At 41.1% G+C, this 27,739-nt stretch overlaps 1 gene segment (V, D, J or C); it reads right to left on the bottom strand.

Annotated features, from left to right (window-relative positions):
- Window positions 1-4,667: 4,667 nt before the first annotated feature.
- LOC308306209 (Ig lambda chain C region-like) lies at window positions 4,668-6,671 on the bottom strand. The segment is given in 4 exons: window positions 6,623-6,671; window positions 6,358-6,489; window positions 5,880-5,915; window positions 4,668-4,960 (listed from the first exon to the last, which is right to left on the bottom strand).
- Window positions 6,672-27,739: the final 21,068 nt, after the last annotated feature.

Here is a 27,739-nt window from a genome sequence, read left to right as displayed (position 1 = left end):
GCCTTAGTGTTTTCAGTGTCTGTCTGTGTGGTAGAGGTAAACCCCTCTTTCTCACACTGTAGCAGAAAGCTGGGTTCAATACCAGCACAGTGGTGCCCCCAGCTGGGCAAACACAATTCAATCAAATTTTCAATTAGAACTTTCAATTAAAAATTTCAGTTCAAAATGTAAATTCAATTTCAATTGGCTACGGGTGGGAACTTAAGCTGGCGATGGATCAAGTGACCGTCCTTTTTGCTGCACGGCAGAAGCTACTTGCAAGTGTGTATGGGAGGATGCATACAGTAGTTTTACGTCCCCACCTGCGGGGCGTGGTGCCAGGCAGCAACAGGGACCGAAGGTCACTTGGGGACAATAATTGGGAATTGGCAATGAAGGACTAAATCGGTCCCCTCCCACGGATTGCCGCCTTGTCGTCGGCGGAGGGGCTTGCGTCATCCCACCTGGAGAGCTCTCCTGGCAGGTCCAACCATGCCAGACAGCTCAAAGGGTAAAGGGGTCAGACTAAGGGCAATCCATAGTTAAAACAAACATACAGTATTACAGAAATCATCTCAAGAAACCAAAGCACTCCAGCAGATGTCCAAGGAGAAACCAGCCACAACAACACCTGATGTGCAAGTTGGAAGCCACTCCTGGGGAGGCTTGAGCATGAAATGGAATCTCCTAGAGCCATAGGAAGCCACCAGAGCCTGGTACAGTATGTAAGAACTATTATATAAAATGTTATGTGACTCGAGTCATTATCACAATGCTTCCTTAGTATTGTTGATGATGTGTTCAGAACACAGCTCTACTGTGAAGGAAACAGGTTTGTGAGCTATGGGGTCATGTCCCACCTTTTATAGATCAGCTCTCTTGTTTTTTTCTGACTGCATGTTTGCTGTTCTCTGTACATTTGACATGTCATACTGTATTGTCACCTCATATCTTAAAACTTTCAAAAAGATTTTTCGTAAAAGAATGCCCTACTTTGTCATTCTACAGTATCACACAAAAGTAAGAAAAATAGCTGATCTACAATCTCACAACTCGTTGCGGTGCGTTGTGAGCTTGGGACACCCTGGTACCCCTCACAAGGAACCCTGGGGGTCCCTGGACTACACTTTGAGAACCAGCGACCTATCTGTTTGTACTCGGCCCAAGAGCTTATAGGCAGTGATTCTCAAACTATTTAATGTCAAGGAAGGACCCACAAATTGATTGGATTTGTCCGCAGAACCCCATCTGAAAATATAAACAAGATTTGTGGTGTAAAGTGTTTCAAAAATATTCAACTTTTGACCTTATGTGTCATGTTTCCCCATGCACAGCCCATGCTGAAGCAATGCTGTCAGTCCTCAGCTCAGAGCAGCAGTGGACCTGGAGACTCCACTCCAAGCCAAGATGACAGCATCCACCATTCTGATACCTGCACTGTGACTGAGTATCGTTTTGTATTCTTTGTTTTACATTAACTTCTTATTTTATATTCACTTATCTCTTTAAAGTTTTATTCAACTCCCTTTTTTATAATGTTTTAATGTGTGTCTTAATGCTCCAATGTGTAATGCTCGACTAAGGCAGTGATTCTCAAATCTTTTCTTGTCAAGGACCCAAAGTAAATTTAATTAATGTATTATTAACGTTTAAAGTGGTTATAGTGATTTTGATGCTATATTATCAAACTTAGAGGGGAGACGAGAACCTCTTGAACACACACTTTCATATTTTTGTGTAAATGTTTGTGTGCCTTTCCCCACAGCCCATCTGAAGCAGTGCTGTACCAGGGTTCAGAGGAGTGGAGGAACTGGTTCCATTTGTATGCTGTCAGAGATACAGACTCTCACTGAACTGAGAAGAGAAACAACCAATTGCCCACCCATTCTCCTCTATGGGGTGAATGGAGAATCCACGGTCCAGATCATGATCCAACTGCCTTCAGCTCCCCCTTCAGCTCCCCCCTCACCTGGGCTCCATACTTCATGGTATTTATGTGGTACTTTTCTGTTCGATTTAACATCTGCTCTACCAACGCACCTGTCCCTGAGCTTAAAAGCAGGTGTGCAAAGGACTTTGGTTTAGCTATGTGGGACTGAAATGGACCTAAGAATGTAGGTATACATGTACTGTAAATCTAACTCACAAATGGATCAAACAACATTGAGAATTACATATACTTTTTATTGTATTTTACAGATTTACATAGATTTGTAGCTGCCAAAAAAATATGACTGAGTGTGTGAAATAAATGAGTCACGTTGTTCTTGCAATTCCTACAACTGCATGTTTATTTTTCCCCCACAATTGCCCTTATTTATTTTCTTCTTGAAACCAATTTGGGATTTTAATATGTTCATGTATTTGTGCATGTCATTTAGTAAAGTAAAGTATGCAGTATAAATTGTAAGAAATGGAAAATGATACATCAATAACTCATCTTTCAATTATCCCATCACTTCACCTGGTGGGGCTGTTTGCTTATTGTTGTATTATTCACACAAAATAGTTAAAACATACAGAATCCATTCAGAATTGCGATTTGACTTTAAATGGGATGCATTATCCATCAAATACTTGGCGATTCGGATTCCAAAAGATCTAAAATATATGAAAAGAAAGAACTATGGTTCTGTTACTAAGTCCATTAAAGCTGATCTTGACAGATGGTCCCTACTGCCACTTGATATGTCAAACAGAATTGAAACCATGAAAGTGAATGTTCTACCCCGCTATTTGTATCTGTTCCAGTCGCTCCCTGTTACAATTCCCCTCAAAGATTTTAATGGATGGAACAAGATGATTTCTCGTTTATTTGGAATGGAAAGAGACCCCGTGTTAAATATAAGACCCTACAATTACCCAAAGACAAAGGTGGATTCTCCCTGCCATGCTTGGAGGATTATTTAATTGTGGCCCAATTAAGACCATTGATATCGTTTGACCGTTTGTCTTTTTCTCCCATCTCTCTCTCAGTTCTCTCTCTCTCTCTCATTCTCGTTCTCTCTTCTTTCCCCTTACTGCAGGATGGAGCAGTTCCAGTTCCTCTTCCAGCTGGCCACCGACTCAACAGCAGGGCAGTGAGTGAAGCTGTAGAAGAGGCCATTGTCTAATCTAAGATTAATTCAGGTGCTGCAGAAAGATACCTACAGTATGATGTTCACAATGCTCTGTACTTCTGTTCAGTGGAACTCTAAAGCCTTCTATATAAGGAAGCCTCACTGACCGAAACCCCCCCACCCATCTTCTATAAGACCCAATCTATAACCAGTCATCCATTCACTCTCTTCCTTCCTCTGTCATTTGCATGTAGTCAACAGATGGATTCTGAAACCCAAAGGGATTTGTGAACAGTTGTTCAAATCACATTATGTCTTGAAAATGATAGAACATTTTGAGACAGTTTTAGTTGTTAGTTTTTACATGTCTGTCAACATGCTCACTGTTATTGGGTTGATAAATCAGTGACCATCTGTACAGTAACTCATCTCATACAACCAGCATGCTTTTAGAGCCCATTTCGTTTCCCTTTTCAGGTATTTTTGTGAGTGCAGATGTTGTCTTGGTTTCTGTCCTGAAGCTCTCTCTACCTCTTTCTGAAACCAAATGCACCTCAGAAGACAGAACCTCTAATCAGGATCACTGTAGCAGATATCAAACTACTCTACAGTTTACAGTTTAGGCATTTAGCAGATGCTTTTAATCCAAAGCGACTTACAATAAGCAGATAAAACATCAGAATAATAAGCAAGATGATATGTCAGTACAGCAACAGTAACTCTAAAATGCAGAGTAAATAGATAATTTCCTCTGAGGTTTTTTAGGAATTAAAAATGAAGCATTGCTAAGGTGCATAATACTGCAATAGGGCTGGTAGCACTTGTTTGAAAGACACAGGAAATGTGATATATAATATGCATGGATCTTGTTGGGCACCTAAAAGTGGCAGGACAGACAGACAGACAGACAGAGAGACTCACTGGTGTCACAAATAAATCAAGGTACAAAATCGAGAAGCGAGGAAGATTTTCACCAAACATGTCATTTGTGTGTTTGCGATTTTGTACATATCTGTGATGTTTTTCATTGTTTGCAATGTGATGTACATAGACCCTCAGTGTCTGTGGTTGTCTTCTCCCCATTTTGCACATATACATAGATTGACAGTAACAATGACTAATAGATCCAATGAAAACAGTGTCAACCTAAATATCACTGGCATTACTTCTGTTACTAAACACTGATACTGATCGTATAGCTGTCTGTTCCCAGTGGCCTCTAGATGTCATGTTCTCAGAATACCATTTGTGTACAGTGATGCCCTCTTTATTATAACATACTGTGCCCTCTACTCAGATTACAATTGTAGTAAGTTACACAATGTAATGACACTAAAAGATTTGTTAGAGATAGATAATGGTTTAATTATCTAATTCAAGACAGAAGCAATCAGTAAAACATTGAAATTCACCTGTAATTCTTTCCCTCAGGGCTTCAATCAGTGGATATAAAATAGACTCGTCACGACTCATGAATCACATATAGACTATAAAGCAGTGTAACATAGCAGACTATTATAATTGCATGTGTATATTTTCATGCTCCATCTACTCTCTACTCATCAGTGGCTCTTCTCCATGTGTTCCTCTTGTCTCAGAGGGAACACTGTTGCTTGGTGACACTCTTGCTCAGCGGGCTGCTGAGTGACTCAGGTGACAGCTGAAGCTGTGTCCTGAGTGCCAGCGTGTGGAGGGCAGGGTGAGATGGCTGCTGAGGGTGTAGGTGCCATCAGGCTGGAGCTGGGACGGGCCCGTGTGGACCTGGGTGCCCGTCACAGAGGCTCCGTCCTCGGACCAGGACAGGGTGGCACCGTCAGGGTGGTAGCCCTTGGCCAGGCACAGCAGGGTGGCACTACTGTCCCCAGAGAGAGGAGACTGGACTGGAGCCATCAGGACCAGACTGGGGGGAGACGGAGGACGAGCTGAGAGGAGAGGACACATGACAACAACATGTCACTGAGAGGAGAGGACACATGACAACAACATGTTACTGAGAGGAGGACACATGACAACAACATGTTACTGAGAGGAGAGGACACATGAGAACAACATGTTACTGAACCACATGAACCCTAGCACCTCTATTCTGGGCATGTCATTACAGGCAAACATTCAGAAAGAATAGGCATTTGACCAAAAAAGACAATCCACAAGCTCCCGATGTGACACGTTATGAACTTGTAGATCGTCTTTTTTCGTCAAATGTTCGCATAGTATAGACCACTGGGTAACAGCGGTTTACAAAGTATTTAGAGCTTAGTTAAAGGTTAAAGGTAAAAAAAAAAAAAGACTAACTAAGACAATTGGAGAGAAATGTACCTCAAATTTGATTATATTGAAGAAACTACAGTCAACTTTAAAAAGTGACTATAAAATCATGTTTGTTTTATTTTATTTTTGCTACCATTCTTTGTTTTATTCAGCAACAGCAACCAAAGCCATGCAGGAAAGAAAGAGCATGACATGCAGCAAAGAACATCGGGCTAATTGGAACCAATTTGTCATTTTACCATCTAATAGATTCAACACTTTAAAATAAATTGTAGTTTCTGTTCAGAGCTTAATGTGATGTTCTGTGATACACATTTGCGTTATAATGCTAAAGCTGGACTTATATTATATTATTAATTATCATTAATGAGTGTATCAGAAAATAAGTTAAATCAACTACATAAAATCTAAATCAGTAATTCATCATTATTTTGTTGTTTGCTTTGTTGAAAATCTGGAAAAAGTTAAAATGACTCAATTTAGAATACAATAAATATAAGTACTTTTTATTAAATTGTTTTACTCTGCATTTGATATATACTTCCCGTCATTTCAGAAAAGATAACTTACCAATAGTGACTTCAGTCCCTCCACCAAAGCCAGTATCTACCCAAGCTCACAGTGATTTGTCTCAAAACCTCTGTGCTGTAATCTGCTGCTCAGTGTTTCTCTTCATGTTTCACTCACTACTAGTGACAACTTTATATCCATGAAAACCCTAAAAACAGACTAAATATCGACTCTGAACCCATTTCTAATGGATGACCACGTTACCCGACACCAACTCCATCAGGTTCTGATCTTCCATTGCCTTTTGTTCATTCTAAACGTGTTTGTAGGGTTTTTGTATGGGCTCCTCATTGAACTGTAACACTGTGATCTGAGCCACAGCCTGCACAAGCACAGTAGTACGTTGCCATATCTTCAGCCTGGACTCCATTGATGAGCAGATACTCAATTGAACTTGATCCACTTCCAGAGTAAGAGAACCTACTGGGGAGTCCACTTGCTCTTGTGCTTGTGAAAAGTAAAAACTTTGGAACACCACCAGATTTCTGTTGGTACCAGGACAAAGTGTAGCTGCTGCTGCTACCACTTTCAGCACAGGAGATCTTCACATTGTCTCCCAGGTTCACAGAGACAGACTTGGGCTGGGTCAGAACAAGAATTGCCTCCAAACCTGTGGACAAAGATACATTTTAATTCACTGACTTAGAAACATGTAACAAACTCACTCATTGCTTCCACAAAAAGGAAATCAAAGATTATATTTAACATAATATGTTTTAGTGTATTCTGTCATTAATTCTTACCACTCAGGGTCAACAGCAGGGCAGTGATTGAAACTGTAGAAAAGGCCATTGTTTGTTCTAGTAAAGATGAGACTTCAAACTAGCAAAAGTAACCCCCCTGCATAAAAAAGGTAGCAAACTAGACCCTGGAAACTACCGTCCCGTTTCCATTCTTAGCTCCATATCCAAAGTCATGGAGAAAATAGTCTACGAACAGATAGCAAGATATCTCGATGAGAATAATCTGATTTACGAGTTCCAATCTGGATTCAGAAAATCTCATTCCACTGACACATGCCTTCTCTATTTGACTGACCAAATCAAACGTGAAGCGGATGACGGCAAATATAGCGGCATGGTCATGATGGACCTCCAGAAGGCATTTGACACCGTAAATCATTCTATTCTAATTGAGAAACTAAAAGCCATCGGTCTTGACAGCGCAGCAGTGAGGTGGATGCAGTCTTACCTGGTGGGGAGGGAACAGGTGGTGGAGATTAACGGTACCCTGTCCCCCCCCCTCCCGGTAAACTGTGGTGTTCCTCAAGGTAGCATACTGGGACCTCTGTTGTTCCTAATATACGTGAACGACATGGCATCTGCTTGTGACTGCAACCTGTTCCTGTTCGCGGATGACTCGGCTCTCCTAGTCTCGGGCAAGGACCACTTGCAGGTTGAGAAGACACTTAACTCTGAACTAAGTAAGATCTGCACATGGCTTAACGACAACAAATTATCAATTCACCTGGGTAAAACAGAGTCCATCCTCTTTGGATCAAATCATAACCTCAAAAAAGTTGATAACTTCACAATCAAAGTGGGTGACAAGGTCATAACACGAAAAAACGAAATCTCTTACTTAGGATGTATCCTTGAAGCTAATCTTTCCAGTGAAAAGATGACTTCTAAAGTAATAAATAAAATCAACCAACGAACTCGTTTCCTACAGAGGATCGCCCCGATGGTCAATTCCAACACACTGAAGACCATAGCTGGTGCAATAATCCAGCCCCTCTTTGACTACGGAGTCCACGTATGGTATTGTGACGCCCCACAAGCCCTGAAAACTAAACTACAAACAGCCCAAAATAAACTAATTAGGGTCCTGCTTAGACTTCCCTATCAGACTCACCTCACCGCTACTCACCAGTTAAGAGTGGGGTGGCTCAGAGTAGTTGACAGAGTACAGCAACTTGCAATGGGCCTGGTGTACAAGATACACTACACCACTATGATAACCAAGTACCTGTCAAAATACTTTATAAACATTAAGGATGTCCATAATTACAACACCAGAGGCAGCGCCACAGATCACTTTCAACCCAGAGTCAAAATCAACAAAGGGTCAAACTCTTTTTTCTGCTATACCACCAAAATGTGGAAAGCCTTACCGAAGGCCACAAAGGAGTGTGGATCACTAGCATCCTTTAAAATTGCCCTGAAAAACCACTTACAGGCAGCAGCCGTTCGCAACTGGTAAAAAAGAATCTAGCCCAACCCTACCCTCCCCTGCCCCTTCTTTGTATATACTGTTTGTTTTGACTTACTGTCTTCTATTTTGTTTTTCTTTACATATCTACTGCATAGTACTGTGTTCTATTTGTCTGTCATTCAATGTTATATGAGATACTTCAATGGTTTCCAGTGGAAATAAGCTTAGTCTTTTCATGGATCTCCTTTTAGTAGACCTTGTACCAGTGAACTGTACCGTCATGAAACTGTACCTTTTCCTATGCAAACTTCTAATAAAGTCTTCAATCAATCAATCAAGTTCAGGTGCTGCACAAAGATGCCTCTGTTCACAATGCTCTGTACTTCAGTGGAACTCTAAAGCCTTCTATACCTCACAGACTGAAAGCACCCCACTCATCCTCTATCTATATAGACAACCTACAACCAGTCATCCATTCTCTAACAAGCAGCCAACCAGAAACACTCTCTTCCTCTGTCATTTGCATGTAGTCAACAGATGAATACCGAATCTGAAAAGGATTTTTGTGAGCAGCCAGGTGGTCTTATTACATATTAGAACTGATGGGATCTTCTGAGACAAATTTACTGTAATTAGCTTGAAGTTGTTTGTCTTTCTATCCTTGTCCTATGGGCTGATAAATCAGTGACCATATTTCTCATGCTAATGGTTAATTGTGTACAGTACAAAACCTCATACAACAAGCGTGCGGTTTGAGCCCATTTCAGAGTACAGATGTTGTGCTTGTCATGAAGCTCTAGCTCTCTGCATACACACGCACACACACACGTCGGCAATATGAGTCAACATGTTAACATGTTAACTCATATTGCATCAAATAAATCCCATCATATCATCTGGGGGATTATGCCACTACTTTTCAATTTAGACATTCATAAACATTCCTTTGATTACAACATTGGAGAGTAAAGCTTGAGGAAGTTTGAGGAAAGTCATGTTTTTATTTGTAGCGTAGCTAAAGTCAACAATAAATATGATATACTCTAAATCTTTAACTGGAAAAATACATTTTTGAAAGAAATCAGTCAACTAAGCAAGGACACTTTGCCATGTAAGTGTTTATCCCCCAGTAATATATTATTCAACTTCAGAGTTTTGAGGGAACTTTTTCTGGAAAACCTTGCCTGTGGTGGATTCTTTAACAATTAGCATGTCATATCTGCTTTACGTCTGAATAAAGCAGGATAGGAATGTTAATACTGTAGAGAATAACAGTACATCAAAAGTACATCCTCTATCTGTATTTGACAAAGATGAGTTGGAGATAGGTAATGATTTAATTATTTTTTATTTAACACAGATGAGAACAGCAAAACATTGCCAATCAATTCACCTGCAATTCTATCTCTAATCACCAAGGGGCCACAATCAGTGGATATATAAGACAATATCACATAGACTATAAGCATTGCAGGCTATTATAATTGTATGTGTTCTCTGCTCATCAGTGGATCTTCTCCATGTGTTCCTCTTGTCTCAGAGGGAACACTGTTGCTTGGTGACACTCTTGCTCAGCGGGCTGCTGAGAGCTGAGTGACTCAGGTGACAGCTGAAGCTGTGTCCTGAGTGCCAGCGTGTGGAGGGCAGGGTGAGATGGCTGCTGAGGGTGTAGGTGCCATCAGGCTGGCGCTGGGACGGGCCGTCTGGAACTGTCTCTGCATGTACAGAATGTGATTACCTTTCTTTTTGGAAGTTGCTCTAGATAATTGAAGCAATTTAAACCATTTATTTTCTCAAACACTTTTTAAAGAAGCATCATTCCAATCAGTTTACAACTCAGACCTTGTATGTCTTGATGAATTTATACATAGGATTTATTATATTTATTTATTATACATAGGATCACAATGGAAACAAGCCCTCTTGGCTTTTTTTGTTAATCTTTTATAATTAATGTATAACTGTACCTTACTGTACTTTTTGCAACCTTGATCTTGAATGATAGTGTTAATGTGGGAGGTTTGTGCACTAGAGCCAGGTAGTTATTGTAATAAATTATGGACCAGGTCCATGCAGGTCCGCATTGAGTGTTTTGTTTGGGTTTTCGTGTATCTATGGTTTTGAATGCTGCAAAGAATGTTAAATAAATGGACTGACATATCCAAAATGATACAACAGCTCTGGACATTGAATTCATCATGCACGTGTCTTGACTGAAGTCAACAGTTGCCCTCCCTGGGGCTTGTTCGATTATCCTTTTAGCATAACCTGTTCGATTATCCTTTTAGCATAACCTTTCACTATACTATCTGTACTGCTAATAATTGTGTTGATGAAGAATTCAGTCCAATCTGTATTCAACTGTGGGGCACCTGAGTGAAGCTAGCCTTTTCTATGTTGAACACAAGGCAGGCACTTGGACATTAATAATCCAGGTAAATTCAGTAATGCATATTGCATAAATACACACAAAGCCACGTATTTGAGCGACAAGCATCGCTCAAAAAGTTTCTCTTTAGGGTTCCTATATCATACTAGAAAGCACTAGTGTCTATTTCAGAATATATTTTAATATATATATTTTAATATTCGTCCACTAGGTGGTGCCAGAGCGCTATAGTCAGACATGATATCCAAACAAATTGCATCAAAACATTCATACACAGTTTCACCCCTCTTTGATTCACACAACTTGTTTAAGATCGACTCATATGAACAGATTACCTTAATGGAAAGTAACTGTAAGCTAAATAAACAGATGGTGTTACAGTGGAAAATACTTTATTTAATTTAATGTCTCATTCATTGTCTACAGACTAGCATCCCAACACTCAGTTGTGTATCTTGATGACATGATCACGTCTATATTAGACTGACCAGTTAGTCCTATGAGTTTTTTCATAAAAACACATAATTGTAGTCCACTGTGTTGAAAATATCACCAGCGCTGAAAATGTTGCATTATCACTCCAGTAAATAAAAGAAAATAAAGATGATACTATAAAAGATGGTTAACAGAGGGGTAAAGTTTTGTGCGACAAAACATATACTTTGTCACACAACAAAAACAAAACATTCTAACTGAAAAATGTGTTAATTTTTTTTTTTTTTTTTTTTTTGGGACTGACACTGACCTGTGATAAAATATAATTTGTCCCCAGCTTTGTCAGTCCTGGATCTTGAGTATGCTCCTCTTCTCCAAGTCATTCATCTCTTTGAGGATCAGTGCCACATTGTAGCGTAGCTCCTGGAACTTGGTTACAGGCACCTATGGTAGACAGACAACAGCAATGAACATACATTTTTGATTTCCAGTGAGCAAAGAGGGCCATTCAACAACAGTCCAGAAGCAGTAAATAAAACACTGACAAATAGATCAGGGCCGACAAGGAAACCCCTTACAGCAGCAGACAGCATGGGCCCAATGAATCTTAGATACGGGTCCCAGATTTTATAAAAGGCGTCTATCTTAGAACGTAGCATACATGTGATGTATTCACAGGGAATACAGTCCATTATAATATTGTGCCATGATTTTTTGGAAGGAGCAGCATCCTTGATCCAAAACAGGAGGATATTCTTCCTGGCAGCAAACGTTAACACGTTGAACAGCCTTTTATGATTGACATTCACAATATGACCATCTGGGAGACCAAGTAGAAGACACATGGGATTTGAATCAATAGGGACACCGAAAATAGTTGATAGTTCTGCTACAACATCAGACCAATAATTCTGAAGCTTCACACATGACCAAAGACAGTGGACGTAATTACCAATTTCTGTTTTGCATTTGAGACAAAGTGGGGACGCACTTGGATCCATTTTGTTTTTAAGGGCAGGAGTTGGTGCAGTATACGGAATTGTATGGATTTAGTCCGATTACAAACAGAAATCTCCTTTGCGTATACATTTCATGCCAATCAGCATTATCGATGGTGACGTTAAAGTCTTTCTCCCATGACTGTTTGGCAGCCTGGGAGTTTATAGACGAATTTGAATTCAATGTTTGGTAGAAAATAGAGATACGGTTTCTGGCCAATCGAAGAGAAAGAGTCCTTTCCACATGTGAAGCTGAACAATAATGGTTAACAATGAGGTGTCTTTTAGTAATAAAGTTTCTGATTTGAAAATACCTGAAAAGTTCAGATCTCAATAGCCCAAAACGCTGCTGCAGCTGTGCAAAGGACATTAAGGTTTGGCCAAGTGATGAACAGACAGAAAGAAAGAAAATCTAACCCCCTATGTAATAAACCCACATGTTCTGTAATGACTTTGTTGAGATAGCAAAGTGTCTCTTGGTGTACTTAATATTTCGTTCTATGACAAATACCATAATTTCTCTTCTCGCCACCAAAAACACAGCATCTCTAGTCCATGGCCCAGGTTGCCCATGTGAGATAAAAAATCTAACATGACAGTGAATTCAGAATGTCATTTCACTCATTCGACGTGACACCGCTCTCACCGAGTACCTGGTAGAAATGGTAACGTCCACCCTCCATCTAAAGTCTTCCATAGAGGGTAAATGAGGGTCTCGCTTGGAGGCCACTGCCTCTAGTGCTGTACGACTGGATATGGAAAGAGAAATGAAGGACAAATGATAATGAAACATCTCAGAATGACACATCTACAACAACAACAAGGCAGTATGAGTGAAAATAATGTAAAACAATGAATCTGTCTGTTCATCACTTGAAGTTTACCTCAGTTGCCAGAAAGAGCAAGAGGAAGACCCCAGTACCCATCACCATCCAGGGGGAAGAGGTGGAGATTGTGGACACATATACTGTAAGTTCCTAGGCGTCCACCTGAACAAAGATCTGGACTGGAGAAACAACACTGTTTACAAAAAGGGACAGAGAAGATTGTACCTCCTGAGGAGGCTCAGGTGAGGAGGCTTTAATGTGTGTAGCAGACTTTTGTATATGTGTTACCAGTCTGTTGTATCCAGCATTCTGCTTTATGCAATGGTATGCTGGGGAGGTGGCATTAAGGCCTGGGAGCTGAACAAGCTAAATTAAACCATCAAGAAGGCCAGCTCAGTAGTTGGCCTCCGAATGGAAGGGCTGCAGACTGCAGTCAGTCAGTGGCTGAGAGGAGGATTAGGGACAAACTGAACTCCATCATGGTTAACCCCTCCCATCCACTCTATGGTGATCTGCAGGAAAGGGCGAGCACCTTCAGCCAGAGGCTCACCCTCCCTCTGAAAATGCATACAGAGACTCTTTCTTGCCAGACTGTACAATGAAGACTTATAAGAACTTTCTCCCTCATGTACAGTATTTGTCGAACCCTAACCCTTGTGTCCATGGTGTCTGTTGTGTTACTGTTGTCTAGTCGTTATTTATGTATCGTCACACTATGCTGCTGTAACGTCTCAATTTCCCCTCAGGGATTAATAAAGTATATGTCTTTGAACGCCTAAGCAACTGGCAACTTTCCCATGTGTAAAATGTTTCTCTTTTAACCCATTTAGACTGGATGCAACAATGTTTAAACACACATAACTCAAAGAATCTACATTGTTCATTTTGCAGTACTGGCATCATCCACCAGAATGTCCACTAGTCCTTTAGACCCCTTCCTCTCAATCTTTCAGACCACTTCCCCTGATCTACTCCCTTATATCCATCATTAACCTGCTTCCCATCTGCTCACAAAGCCAGAATTATTATGCCCCTCAAGGAAATGACTCTCACTGGGCACTCGAGTGCTTTTCCTGTCCTACCTGAATGGTCGGTCCTACCAAATTACAAGGAGGGCTTGCTTTCACATTCACACTGACCCTGTACCAACTTGACGGACGTGCCAAGGGGTCTGTAACTGTCTCTCTCATTTTTAGCCCTTTAAACCATAAAGACTAAATGAACCATATTCACAAACCTTTTGACTGACATACTCCACGCACTGTAAAATATGTTGCATATATTTAGTTTCATTTATTTATTTAACATGGCCATCAAGTGTTTATAGCGAGGTAACTGTTGAATATATTGAAGAAAGGTTGATGGCGCACACTTAAAAAGGTTGACAATAGGTGCTGAGGACAAGAGGAAGTCCAAATGCCCACAATGAGAAAGATCCCGCACAATCTCTGGAACAAAATATTTCATTACTAAATCAATGATATTTCCTTCTAGTTTCCTTTTAGTGAGAGGGACAGAAGGGGCAAAGCAAATAAATAAGACCTAAAATGTGCATTTCATTGCACAATAAGGTGTAATAGAATTAGATATGAAAATACTTTGTGTTGTTTCTCTATTAAACAATAGGTTCTTGATGAAAAGGTCAAATACAAGCTCACCTCCTGTTTGAGGGAGGACACAGGGATGTGGATGGCCTCGGTCAGCAGTCTGTACATACCAGCCACGATGTGACTGAGTCTCTCCTCAGGAACAGCACTGGTCTCTGCTATTGACCTCATCACCTCTCTGCAGTCCTTACCTTCCAGGGCACTCACCACCGCTGGGGAAGGAGTCAATGACTGTGATTGTGTCATTTATTACAGTAAAATGTCTGAACAGGCAGTGGCGACCCCCCCTCACCCTGACGAGCACTAAGAGTTGAGGCATTACATTTTGTGTAACACGGTTCTATTGTGAAAATAGCCGATCTACATGCTCATATAGATCGGCTATTTTCACAATTTCTGCCTCTAAGATTTGACAATTTGGCCAATGTTTCATTTGCCACTTTAGAAATGTGCACATACCACATACCCTCTAAACTGTGTTGGTTTGTTTACAGTTGAGTGAAAAAACAATGTTACACATTAAGTTAATCATCTGGGGACTCCCCAAAAGAATTTGGGGACCCCCCACAGGTTGAGAACCACTGGTGTAAAGCAGGGCTTCTCAAACTTTCAAATTGCAAGGTCTCCTCCTTAACTCTGACAGTGTACAAATGGAACCCATAAAGGAAGCCACAGAGTCCCTGGAATCCACTTTGAGACTAACCCTAACCCTACACCTTTAACTGGTGTAAAGTAACTAAGTTCACAGCGAAGTAAATAATAACTATGCAAAAACCTAAGCTATGACTAAAACGAACTAAATATATTGACAATTACGTTAACAAATACAAATTTGAGTAAAATATTAGGGGGGACTAGGGGAGGAGGGATTCAGTAGAAGTTAAAAAAAAAGTCATTTTATGTTTGGTTGTGCTTGGAAGTTGCACTCTGAAAATAGCAGATCTAAAAGCTCATAACGCATCGCACTGCCAACTGTGAGCTTGTAGTTCGGCTATTTTCGGCATGCATTTGTCGACAAATGTATTGCAGATTTAGTCGACTAAAAAGTTTCTGATGACTAAAATATTACTAAAACTAAATGGAATTTTATTCAAAAGACTATGACAAAGACCTAAATCAACATTTGCTGTCAAAAATCAACACTGGACATCAGTAACGCATATATAAATCCAGGTGTGTAAAAATCAGCCTCTGAGATGGGGTAGTAGCAGAAGCTCTTGGGGAAGGTGGCTCTGAGGTGCTGCTCTGGGACAAAGGGATGGAAGGTCTCCCTGTGGATAGTGTCTCTAGAGTCACCTGCTTTCACCCCATCACCAAGTCTTCCACAGAGGTAGTGTGAGTGCACCTCTTGTTTTTGAATACCTTGACAAACCTCCTCAGAGCCTCTTTACTCAGTATCTGCAGCACCGCTCACGTAGCCCTGCTTGCTGTGGGGCTTGAATCTTCGACCAAAGTAGATGGGCTCGTCTGGCGTGCGGTTGGAAAGATTTGAACCCAGGTTTCATGTGTAGGTGTCATCGTCTGCCTTGAGAAAAAACAATCTGCCTCGTGGGCGAGATGCTCGTATGCGTAGTGATAGGCCCGGATTGTCTTCCAGTAGAGCTGGTCGTCGCAGTCCTCCTTGGTGCCCAAGCCCACAGTAGGGAAGTCAGGGTCGTCGACAGAGCTCATGAACACAACAACGTTGTCTGGGTCTCCTGTGTTACATTTTGCTGCAAGGCTCTGAGGAGCGCCTCCTGCCGGTCCTCATATTCCACCCTTTAAAAAAAAAAGTAGAAACAATTGTTTAACCTGTCAAAGCTGAACTGTGTGCATATTTACATATTTAAGTTTTATTCAAAAAACATTTCTAACAGAGTTGGAGTCTGCCTGAGCACTTCACAACAAGGCAATTGAGCAATTTAAGCATTTAGGAAACAATCTTATCCATGCAGAGCAACTTAGATCAAATATGTAGTAAGCATAAACTAAATTAATAAACCAGGTAAATAATCACATAGTGTAAATGGAATTCAGAGAACAGTATAGTGCCCCAATAAAACTAGCATGTCAGTTAAACAATGAACCTAAACATAGCAGGTTATGCGACCATTTTAAACAACCATTTCATTGTTTTTAGTTGATTGAAGTTCATTATTTCCCACATGCCAAAATCAATTACAATGTAAATAACTCACATGGTAGGTCTGTCCACGTGGATGCCCAAAGGACCGGAGACCTTGCCCAAGGTCTGTACAAGGGTCTGGGTGTCGTGTGAAGAATGCCACCCATTTCTGCAGTGGGGTGGCCTTGATAGGAAGTCCTTTCATCTCCCTAGACCGGTCAGCTGCCATGGGGTTGTAGTCGAACTGTGTTGAAAACAAAAAGCAATAGCGACGTTTTACCAGACTGCTTAACAACATTCTGCAGCCTGATGACCTTTGCTAAACACTCTGGCAGAAAGTTATTGTGCTTGTTAGAGTACATCAATATAATAAGGGAAAGGACAGACTATTCTCTATATTCCTCCTGACTAACGTTTCCTGACAAAAACCCGAGAGCAAATCTGTGTGCTTTTATACCGAACGGGAGCCAGAAAGTGTCTCGCCAGACAGTTACAATAATTTTCTGTTACAATCTAAATAGTAGGACGGACCTTCTAAAGATGATGTTGTAGAACTGAAGGCACTCTGGTGAGGTGGGAGGCAGCTCATTGGTCAATGTAACCGTTATTCTGACCTTCTTTCCATTCCGGGTTTCACTGTGCAACACAGTCTCCTAAACACAAGTGATGGACAGTAACTAGAGTACATTTACTTGAGTACTGAAACTGAGGCACATATTGAGTATCTGTACTTTTTGGATATTGGACATTTTTGGATACTTATGAATTTCACTCCACTACATTTCAAAGACAAATATTCTACTTTTGAAATGTTTCAGCTGCCCTTAAAATGTACTCATCGTCTGTTCCATGATGTAACCGGTTGGATTTGAGTCATTCTTTTTAGAAAAGGAGCACCGAACTGTTACTGATTTTCACACAAAATTATGGTTTTATGTTTTGAATGCCCTTTGTTTATCATTGCGCTTCTTGTGTCATATCTTAGCAAATAGACATACTACTATGCAGTTTCCCTGTGAGCTTGATAGATGGAGAGATTGGTTGCACAATATCCTGCACAATAATCTGTGTGTAATGGTGAGAAGACAATTAACGGATAGTTGAAACAATAACAAAATGTTTGAATTTCACAGTTACATAATTTAAAACCTAAAACAAGGATTTGGGTGATTTATGCTTTAATAAAAAAGTGTGCAGCCCAACGAATGAAATTACGATTATGGCATTAGGCTACTGTGCTACAATACTTCAGTGACACAGATAACCCTGATATTTTTACAGTGATATTACACATGACTAGTCACACAGATGGAAGAAAGAAACGATGTCAACTTCAAAAGGATCATAATTCTAGTCATTTGAAAGAGTTTAAACCAATCATTTGACCAGGATATTCTCTGACTGCCTCTGATCTAAGATCTTTACAAGGAAGTTTGCGTGACTTTGTACTGCGGTGCAATCACAATCAGGTGTGTTATGGTGACAGTGCTGCGTGCCATTATATGCTCAAGCAAGTAGCAACATACTGCGCACAGTTATGAAGTTATGGAACAACAGCCATTATCTGTGTACCTTTGTGGTGAGGGTGGTTCAGGTTGAAGACTGCAGATCTCTCCTTTTCCCGTTCTTCCCGTCTTCCGCCAGTTCACGTTGACTGAGCGCAGTGTTCAGGCCACTGCACTGGACAGACGTGACGTCTCCAACCACAGCTGCCGCAGGAATACTTAAGAGTGCGATGGTCCCCACGAGGAAAGTCAGGAAACCCACGTAAAATGACAACTTGGATGCCAAGGCCTTCATGCTGGACCACTATAGGAATTGTGGATAAAAGACCATTAGTTTAGCAGTGAAACAGCCCAGAAGGAAAGGATTTTCCTGCAGGGATGAATCCGTTTTACTATACTCCACACCAATAATGATGCCTTTTTTTGTGTTTACCACTAGAATTTATGTAAAAAGGATATTTGCTTTCATGTGTTCATTTAGCAGGTGCTCTTCAATGGATGAAAACATTCTATGGCCTATGATCTAGAATCAGAGTTAAATATCGTCACTGTCGGGCAGAAACCTCGTATCTCCAAGTTTCAAATGTGTAATTTATTTCGTATAAGTAAAGCCCTGCTTGTAGATCGGCTATTTTCACTAGTTTAGATAATTTTTAAAATGATAAATACAAAACGAGGTTTTCACCCGACAACGACGATATGTAATAGGTTAAGATCGCTGAAGAATAAATTGATTTACAAAAGAAATGCATTGAATGAGGCCTGACACAGTATTCTTGATAGAGCATAATAATAGGTGTGTAATATATGAGAATTCTCTCATCATTTGGCTTTACAGGTCAAGTCAAGGCAAGTTTATTTATATACTGTAGCACGTTTAAAAACAATAGCAGTTTACCCAAAGTGCTTCCCAAGCCACAATTCAGTAGCGAAGTGTGATGTCACTTCCGTGAAATGGCGTGAAATGTCGCCCTCTACGGGGTTCATGCTGGTATTGTCTTGCATTCAAATCGCCATAGGGGATTCTGCGAACGCCGCATACAAGGTCTGTGTTAAAAATATAAACTCACCATGCTCTCGGATTGACCCAAATGGATATGAAGCATCGACTAAGGTGGAAATGTACAGATTTACCCAAAGAGTAACACAATAAACGCTAGAAACGAGTTACAACAGGCTATATCAGATATGAATGAATATCATAAACTATGCAGAACCCCCCCGCTGACAGAAACGCGCACATGGTGTGTTTATATTTTTAACACAGACCTTATATGCGGCGTTCGCAGAATCCCCTATGGCAATCTGAATACAAAACAATACCAGCATGAACCCCCCAGAGGGCGACATTACGCACAAATGACGACATGGCTTCGTTTCTCTATAGCAATATATATTTACAAAGCAATAGGTTTAGGTGCCAGCACTCTGCATGTAGGAAAATGTTTTGCATAAATGTGAATAATGATAGTGGCGTCATTCTAACCATTTCCATGTGGACCTGTATATTTTTGCAGATACCCCTTCTCAACTACTAAGATGCTGAGCTGTAGTACTCTGATTTAAAAAACTAGACGGTACTGTCTTACCATGGTGGATTCCTGTTCATACAGAGAATCTGATTGTTTATGGTAAATAATTCAGAACAGCAAACTGAAACAACCTCTACTAGATTCACCCTACAGTTACATTTATATAGCTTACTGTTTAAATGGTGAATTTGCTAACAAGAAATTAGGTTGCTCTTAATCAATTCACATCCAAAACAAATTTGTATTATAGGCTATACAATGATTTTTGGTCCAGGTAGCATATCGTCGTTGTCGGGTGGAAACTTTGTATGTCCAAAACCGTTCGTTTTGCATTTATCATTTTAGAAATGATTGAAACTAGTGAAAACAGCCGATCTACAAGCACACAACGCCTCGCACCGCGAGGCCTTGTGTGCTTGTAGATCTGCTGTTTTCACTACCTTTGTGCGATGGCCTTGTATGACGAAGCAGGGCTTTACTTAAAAACATACAAATTTGAAACTTGGAGATACGAGGTTTCTGCCCGACAGTGACGTACCCACAATGTTTTGTATCTGGAGACTATAGGCCAATTTAATTATAGGCCAACAACCTTTTTAATGTATGTGACCACAGGGATTAGTGTAGAGAAGAATAATTATCACATCATGCTAAGTAATATAATGGTCCCTTACAATACTTTAACTCTTAGAGTTTACAGAAGACTGGTGGTGAGAAATGAACTCACCAGGTCAGAACAGAACTGTCTGAAGGCCTGGATGAAGTGCTGGGCTCCTATCTGGCCTCTCAAGAAGTGGTGCCACACTCCGTCCCGAAGAATCCCGAAGACGACCACCTCGCAGGGGGGCCGGGGAAGGGGGTGGGGGACAGAGGAGGAGGTGTGTGTCAACTGGCGTCCTGTCCAACGCAGGAAGCACAGCCTCACAGTGTGATCACCCTGCACATGCACCGTCATCATCATCATCATCCTCACAGCATCGACTCCCAGCACATATCTTTATCCTGTGAGGAAAATGCAAACATGAGTGATCAGAAGCATTAATAAGAGGAGTAAACTAGGGCTGTCACGATTAAGAAATTGCAATTGACGATGAATTGTCACTCAAATAACTGTGTTTCTGTCGTTGAACATTGGAACATTATGAATACAAATTAATTGGAAAATCTGAGCTGTCTACAAGGTTGTGTGTGTGTGTGTGTGTGTGTGTGTGTGTGTGTGTGTGTGTGTGTGTGTGTGTGAGTGTGAGTGCATCAGAGATAATAAAGCTGTTGAAAACCAGTGCAGGCCTAGCCTAGTAAACGACCAACTAACAAATGAAATGGTTTCTGGAAGAGGGGCGGGTACGAGGCTAGTGCAGGCCTACCCTTTTTCCACAATGAAAATGTATCAGGAATCAATGAGGGAATCAACAAAGAATCAAAGCAGAATCGTTGATGCAACTGGTATCAATAGTATCATAATAATGTGAATATTCTCATCCCTGCACACCAATGTTCAAGGTTCAAGTTCATTGTTGCTTTATTGTTACACTGTGTACCTTAATGTATATAGAGTAAAACATAATTTTGTTCTCACCTGTGATATTGTGTAAACATTAAACAACAATAAATAATAGGGAGTAAATTAGCAATCAAAGGTTCACAACACACACACACACACACTCACACACACACACACACACACACACACACACACACACACACACACACACACACACACAGTCCATCAGTATTGTCAGGGGGTGCATAACATCCTAGTAGGCTACTAGTTAAACCACATTAACTAACCTAACCCTGGCTAGAATGGCTGTGATATTACACCAACCACAGCCAGTCTAGGGCTAGCATAAACCCAAGTGTAATGTGGTTTTCAAAAATGTAATCGGTAAATACATTGAATTAAAATAGCAACAATACCACATCTGCAAGACTACAAAGCAAATAAAACAAACTGTTTACTTACTCCTCAGGAATGTACTACTGTCTACTCTACTCTACTGTCAGCCAGTCAACAGTGCACCTCTGTTCCATTCAAAGTGTGACTTTGACTCCAACACTTTCCCACTTTACTAGCCATAATTTGCATTGTGCAAAAATGATCTCAATCCCAGAGACTGTTTATCTCTGGTTAAAAGACTTCTCTGTTTACATCTTAACTAACCTCGCATCGCCATTGCCAACGTTCAGGTTTCTGTTTACATCAAGGCCTACTGTTCAGGGCTCAGCTAGCCTGCCTAGCCATAAATCATAACACAAGTTAGAGGTCGCTAATATACGTCTCAACGTCCGAATATTAGCGACCTCTACTGGTGTTATGATTTATGGCTAGTGCTCAGCTCTGCATCATTGAGTAAAAGTACAAAAGTATTTTGGGCCAGTACTTTTGGCATCAAAATGTACTTAAAGTACCAAAAGTAAAAGTACTGACGCGTTGTGAGCAACGTAACGTCGCTACGGTGAGTTCGAAATATTTGAACTTCAAGTTTGTTTACCCGACGTCACAGCGGCGCCGCGGATTGGTCAGCTGACGGCCAGCGGGCCAATCAGCGAGCAGCGACTTGCGTTCTCGCGCAGTACGCTGCTGGTATAAATACACGGCGGAGCCGTTGATCGCTCAGATGCTCTAAATCTTTGACAGAATCGGACGCATCTACCCTTGCTCACCAGCAAACACCTGCTACCAGCACACTACTACCACTACCGGACCAGACGACACATCGCCAGACAGACTACCAGAATCTCTTGTTTGATTGTTGTTTATTGTTGTTTGATTTACTTTTTGCTAACTTTGCTAACCTTTTGCAGCTAATACTTTTGTTTACAGTTGACTAACTCTCCCCTCTCTCTCTCTCTCTCTCTCTCTCTCTCTCTCTCTCTCTCTCTCTCTCTCTCTCTCTCTCTCTCCCAACAGTTTCTGCCGTCATGGGTCAGTGTGTTTCGGTCACCCGGCGCAGGAGGACCAGACTGGAGTCAGCGGACGGTCCGGACCCGTTACCTCGCGTCACCAGACTTCCAACCGCGGAGGAAACGCCGGGACCAACTGACGACTCCCTTCAACCCTCTGCTCCAACAGCACACGATGGGTCCTCCAGCCACCACCACTCCCAGGATGAAGATACGATCCTTCTTCAGGATGGATGCAGCCCCGAAGACGATGGTTATGGCTCTATGACCAGGTCCAGAGTCCAGCCGGCTGCATCCATCCTGAAGAAGGAGCGTGTCCCCACCGATGACAGAGACAACGGGCCTCATCCACGCCGTCCACGGTATGTCGTGAAATTTAACAGCAGAGTAAATACCATGCACTACACACCACAAGAGATCCAGTTTGTGCACTTTGTGGCCCACTCCCAGGATGAAGATACGATCCTTCTTCAGGATGGATGCAGCCCCGAACAGAGGCGCCGGGTTTTGTCCATGCCGCGAGGTGCTGAAGCATCGAGCGCCCCTTTGTGGCAGACACAGCACTCCTCATCATACTACAGTAAGTCCGAGCACCACTTAGATGTGGAGGCAGGCCAGGCATTGTAGTAGATGGGGATGCTGATGCTAATGTTAAATGTTGCACACACTTAAAATGTATTTTCTAGACTGTAGTTATTATTATTTTATTATTTTCAAGAGGGGAGATAATCTATACAGGTGTAGAGGACGCCTCAGTGGTTGTGATAGCATTGTTTATAATGTTGATGGGTTGTTTAAGGTTAAGTTAAGGGGTGGTTGTTGACTTTTGTTCCTGTTGGCTGACTAGGCCTACTTGGTATTAGAAATAATTGATAAGATCTCATTATTCATTCAGAGAAACTTGACTCTGTCATTTTTATACCACTGAATTTCACCACTTTATATGGTTTAGATTTTTTACTTCAAGTAATAATAGTATTATTAGAAATATATGTGTACTAGTTGTTGTACAAAAAAAACTATAAAAACAAAAACAAAAAACACACAAAACTAAAACTAACCAAAAAAAAAGTGTCTGTCTATCTAATGTATTTTCACAGGTTTCTACTGACGTGGCTTCATCCTCTCCCTTTGGGGAATCTGTCCTGCGTGCAGTATGTGTCATCACCACTCTTTTGGCCTGGCGGGCTCGCTCGAGCCGCCCTTCAACCCTGTGATGGTGACTGGCCTTGGCGTCTTGCGGGGCCAGGCTCTAGGTATAGCGTCTTGCACCTGAGCCTGTCTGTCTGTCTATGGAGCACCTGGGTGTGGTAGAGATAAAAGCACTCTTCCCACCTCCGCAGCAGTAACTGCGATGCCTCCAGCTTGGCCTGGTGCTCCATCAATCTAAACACAATTGGCCGTGTTTAGACAATTTACAATTGAGCATTTAGCAGACGCTCTTAACCCAGAGCAACTTAAAATTGGGGTGGAAAGCTGGCTGGATCAAGTGACCGTTCTTTTTGCTGCACTGCAGAAGCTACTGGCAAGTGTATATGGGAGGATGCACACATTAGTTTATACATCCCCAGCTGTGGAGGTGTTAGTGCAGCAACAAGGACTGAAAGGACACTTGGGGACAGTTGGGAATTGACAACGACTAAATTGGGACTCCTCCGATGGATTGCCGCCGTGTAGTGGCGGGGGAGCTAATGACCCAATAACCCAAGCTTCTGGGTGAGGGATCAGACCAAGAGCAATCCATAGATAAAACTAACATGTTACAGAAATCACCACGAGAAACCAAAGCACTCCAGCAGACGTCCACGGAGATGGCAACAACTCCTGTGCAAGGTAGAAGCCCCTCCTGGGAAGGTTTGGGCATGACATGGAATCTCCTGGACCCAAAAGAAACCATCGAGATGGAGGTATGTAAGAACCATTGTATCAGAACAGGTCTCTGCTGTGAAGGAAACTTGAGATAACACTTTACTTAAAGGCCGAGTCTATAATGTACTTAAAAGGCTGCATAACACTTGTTATACATGTTTATAATTATGCACAAGAACAAGAACTTATAACAAGGTTTATTATAAGTGCTGGCCATAATTCTTCATAAGCTCAGCAGAACAGTGCATCGTAACTACCTTAACTTCAGTCAGTTATAAAGCCTTATAAGTGCATTATAGATCCAACCTTTACTAAAGTGTTGGGAAAACCAATTTGTGTGCTTGCATTGAAGATCATGTCCAACATTTATAGATCAGCTGTAGTTATTGTTTATTTCTTTATCTGACTACGGGTGCGTTCGGAAATGCGCACTCAACGCACTGGTGTGCCATGTAGTCGTTCGTTTATTCGGTGCACTTGGTGCGTTGTCGTTCGGAAATCCAGTGCACGGCGCACTGGTGTGTTGAGTGCACGCACTCACCAACCCTACTCAGAAGATGGGGTTTGGTGGTGTGGTGCGGTGTTTTGATTGGTTGGTTTTCATGGCCGTGTCTCGAATGCTTCTCAGCTCTGAACAATGGAGTAAATGACCGCAAAATACAGCACTTGCAGCTTAATTGGTCGTTTGGGCTTGATAGTTTCACACACATCAACATGTAAATTAACAGCAGGTATGCCAATGTTGTGAATTAGACCTACATCTCCTAATAGCAACGTTACGTTAGCATACAGTAACTGCTGCTTTTCAGAAAGTTTACCTTCAGAGTTCAGAGTGAAAAAGCACACAGCTCACAGCTGCCTGTTAAAACTGGTCGTTCGTAAATAAGCCACACTGAACGCACTCTCCAACGTCACGCCCACTGCACTCACTACACTGAGCACACACCCGGTGCGGGTTTCCGAACGCACCCTACATGTCTACTTTCTTGCTTGCTTTTATTTGTGTAATATATTATATACAGTATATATTGTAGGCCTATTAGAACTGTATATCATTGTGAGCAGAAACCTCTTTTCAAATTGGTGTTTTTTCTTTTTTTTTTCCCCCTATAAATGAATGCGCCTCTTCGTCATAGTACAGTATCGCACAAAAGTAGCAGAAGTAGTGATCTGTCTGTGCCTGGCTTTTATAAAGATTGAACAAATGAAAATATTCACAAAAGCTGTCAAGTAAATGACGACATTGGATCCGCTGGAACATTTCCTGAAAAGTAACACTTTTGGACATAATGAGGTTTCCTCCCGACAGAGACTATATCCTTTGTTTTAAGTGCTGTGTGCTCGACAGTCCCAACAATGTGTGTGTGGTCCAGTAGCTGCTTCCTGGAGGAGCCGCCCTGCTCTAACTGGACCTGGACTCTCTGTCTCCTGGCTGGAGAGTGGGCACTTCGTCAGTGGTGTAAAGGAACTGTACTGTAAGTACATTTACTAGTAGTGTACTTAGGTCAAACGTTTTGGTATTTTTCAATGTCTTTGTATTTTTCTCAGAGGAAAATGTTGAACTCCACTACCATTATTTGAAAACTTGAGTTACTAGTTACTTTGTAGATTTGGATTCTTATTACAAAACATGCATTTACCATTTCAGCCCTATATACAGTACATTTCGGCCTTTTGAAAATGGCCGATCTACAAGCTCACAAAAGATTTGCAAACTTGAAATGGACCTTCTGCATAATGAGTACTTTCTACTTTTGGTACCTCAAAATACATTTTGATACCAATGCCTTTGTACTTATATTTGTACATGAAAAAATGTAAATTAAATCCTCAGTGTTGAGCGTTAATTTACCTCTGACAGTGTAAAAATGTAAACAAATGAACCCGTAAGCCCATTTTCATTGTAAACTAAAATGAGTACATTTCCTTGTTTTCTGTTCTTACCACAGGCAGAGGAGACCAACAATGCAGAAGGCACTGAGAAGCTTACAGCACTGCTGACCAGGTGAGGAGTGGGCAGCCTTTTAGCACTGTAGGTTTAACTGACTGGGTTGCAGAGAAGAAAGGGGCAGTCAACCAGTGTAAAATTATCCTAAAGATTAGTTGCAGTATGTTATGAACTAAGTTATTTTCAGTCAGTTCTAACCAAAATGGCTGTTATCTCAACGCTTTCCTCGCAACATAATCACTAAAATATCGTCACTGTCGGGCAGAAACCTTGTATCTCCAAGTTTCAAATGTGTACGTCTTTTGGTAAAGCAAAGCCCTGCTTCATCATATAAGACTGTCGCACAAAACTAGTGAAAACAGCAGATCTACAAGCACACAAAACGAACGGTTTTGGACATACAAGGTTTCCACCCGACAATGACGATATGCTATAAATATAAGGTGCTGGGAGTTAAAAGTATAATGTAGGGGTGCCTCAGATTAAAAGAATATTCATGGGTTGCCCTGAGACAAAAAGGTTTGGGAACCCCTGGTATAGACTGATGCTAGGATCTTGGTTTACCTGTGATCCTAGTTTACCATGGCACTGCATTACTGTCTCTGCATGTACAGAATGTGATTACCTTTCTTTTTGGAAGTTTCTCTAGATAAGAGTGTTTGCTAAATGCCTAAATCGTCTGTATTGAAGCAGTTTAAACCACATTCTTTTCTCAAGCACTTTTTAAAGAAGCATCATTCCAATCAGTTTACAACTCAGACCGTGTATGTCTTGATGAATTGAATACATAGGATCACAATGGAAACAAGCCCTCTTGGCTTTTTGTGTTACTCTTTTAGTATGTATAACTGTACCTTACTGTACTTTTTGCAACCTTGATCTTTAAGGATAGTGTTAATGTGGGAGGTTTGTGCACTAGAGTCAGGTAGTTAATTATTCTAGTAAATTATTATGGACAGGTCCATGCAGGTTTTCGTGCATCTATGGTTTTGAATGCTGGAAAATAATGTATATGTTTAATAAATGGATTGACATATCCAAAATGATACAACAGCTCTGGACATTGAATTCACCATGCACTTGTCTTGACTGAAGTCAACAGTTGCCCTCCCTGGGGCTTGTTCGATTATCCTTTTAGCAGAACCTGTTCGATTATCCTTTTAGCATAACCTTTCACTATACTATCTGTACTGCTAATAATTGTGTTGATGAAGAATTCAGTCCAATCTGTATTCAACTGTGGGGCACCTGAGTGAAGCTAGCCTTTTCTATGTAGAACACAAGGCAGGCACTTGGACATTAATAATCCAGGTAAATTCAGTAATGCATAAATACACGCAAAGCCACGTATTGGAGCAACTAGCATCACTCAAACTATTCAAAAGTTGATATTCATTGTGTTTTCATCTTTAGGTTCCTGTATCATACTAGAAAGCATATTTCAAAACAGATTCGATATTCGTCCACTAGGTGGTGCCAGAGTGCTATAGTCAGACATGATATCCAAACATAATTTCTGTGGACACTGCTGGTTCCAAAATCAAAGTCCTTTAATGTTTGCAGCTGTGAGTCAGGTCTGTCTGCAGGA

This window comes from Nannobrachium achirus (assembly GCF_963921795.1).
Source record: "Nannobrachium achirus genome assembly, chromosome: 20".
Lineage (NCBI taxonomy): Eukaryota > Metazoa > Chordata > Actinopteri > Myctophiformes > Myctophidae > Nannobrachium > Nannobrachium achirus.
Note: the sequence above shows the minus strand (reverse complement) of the source record. Positions and strands in the feature narration are given on the sequence as shown.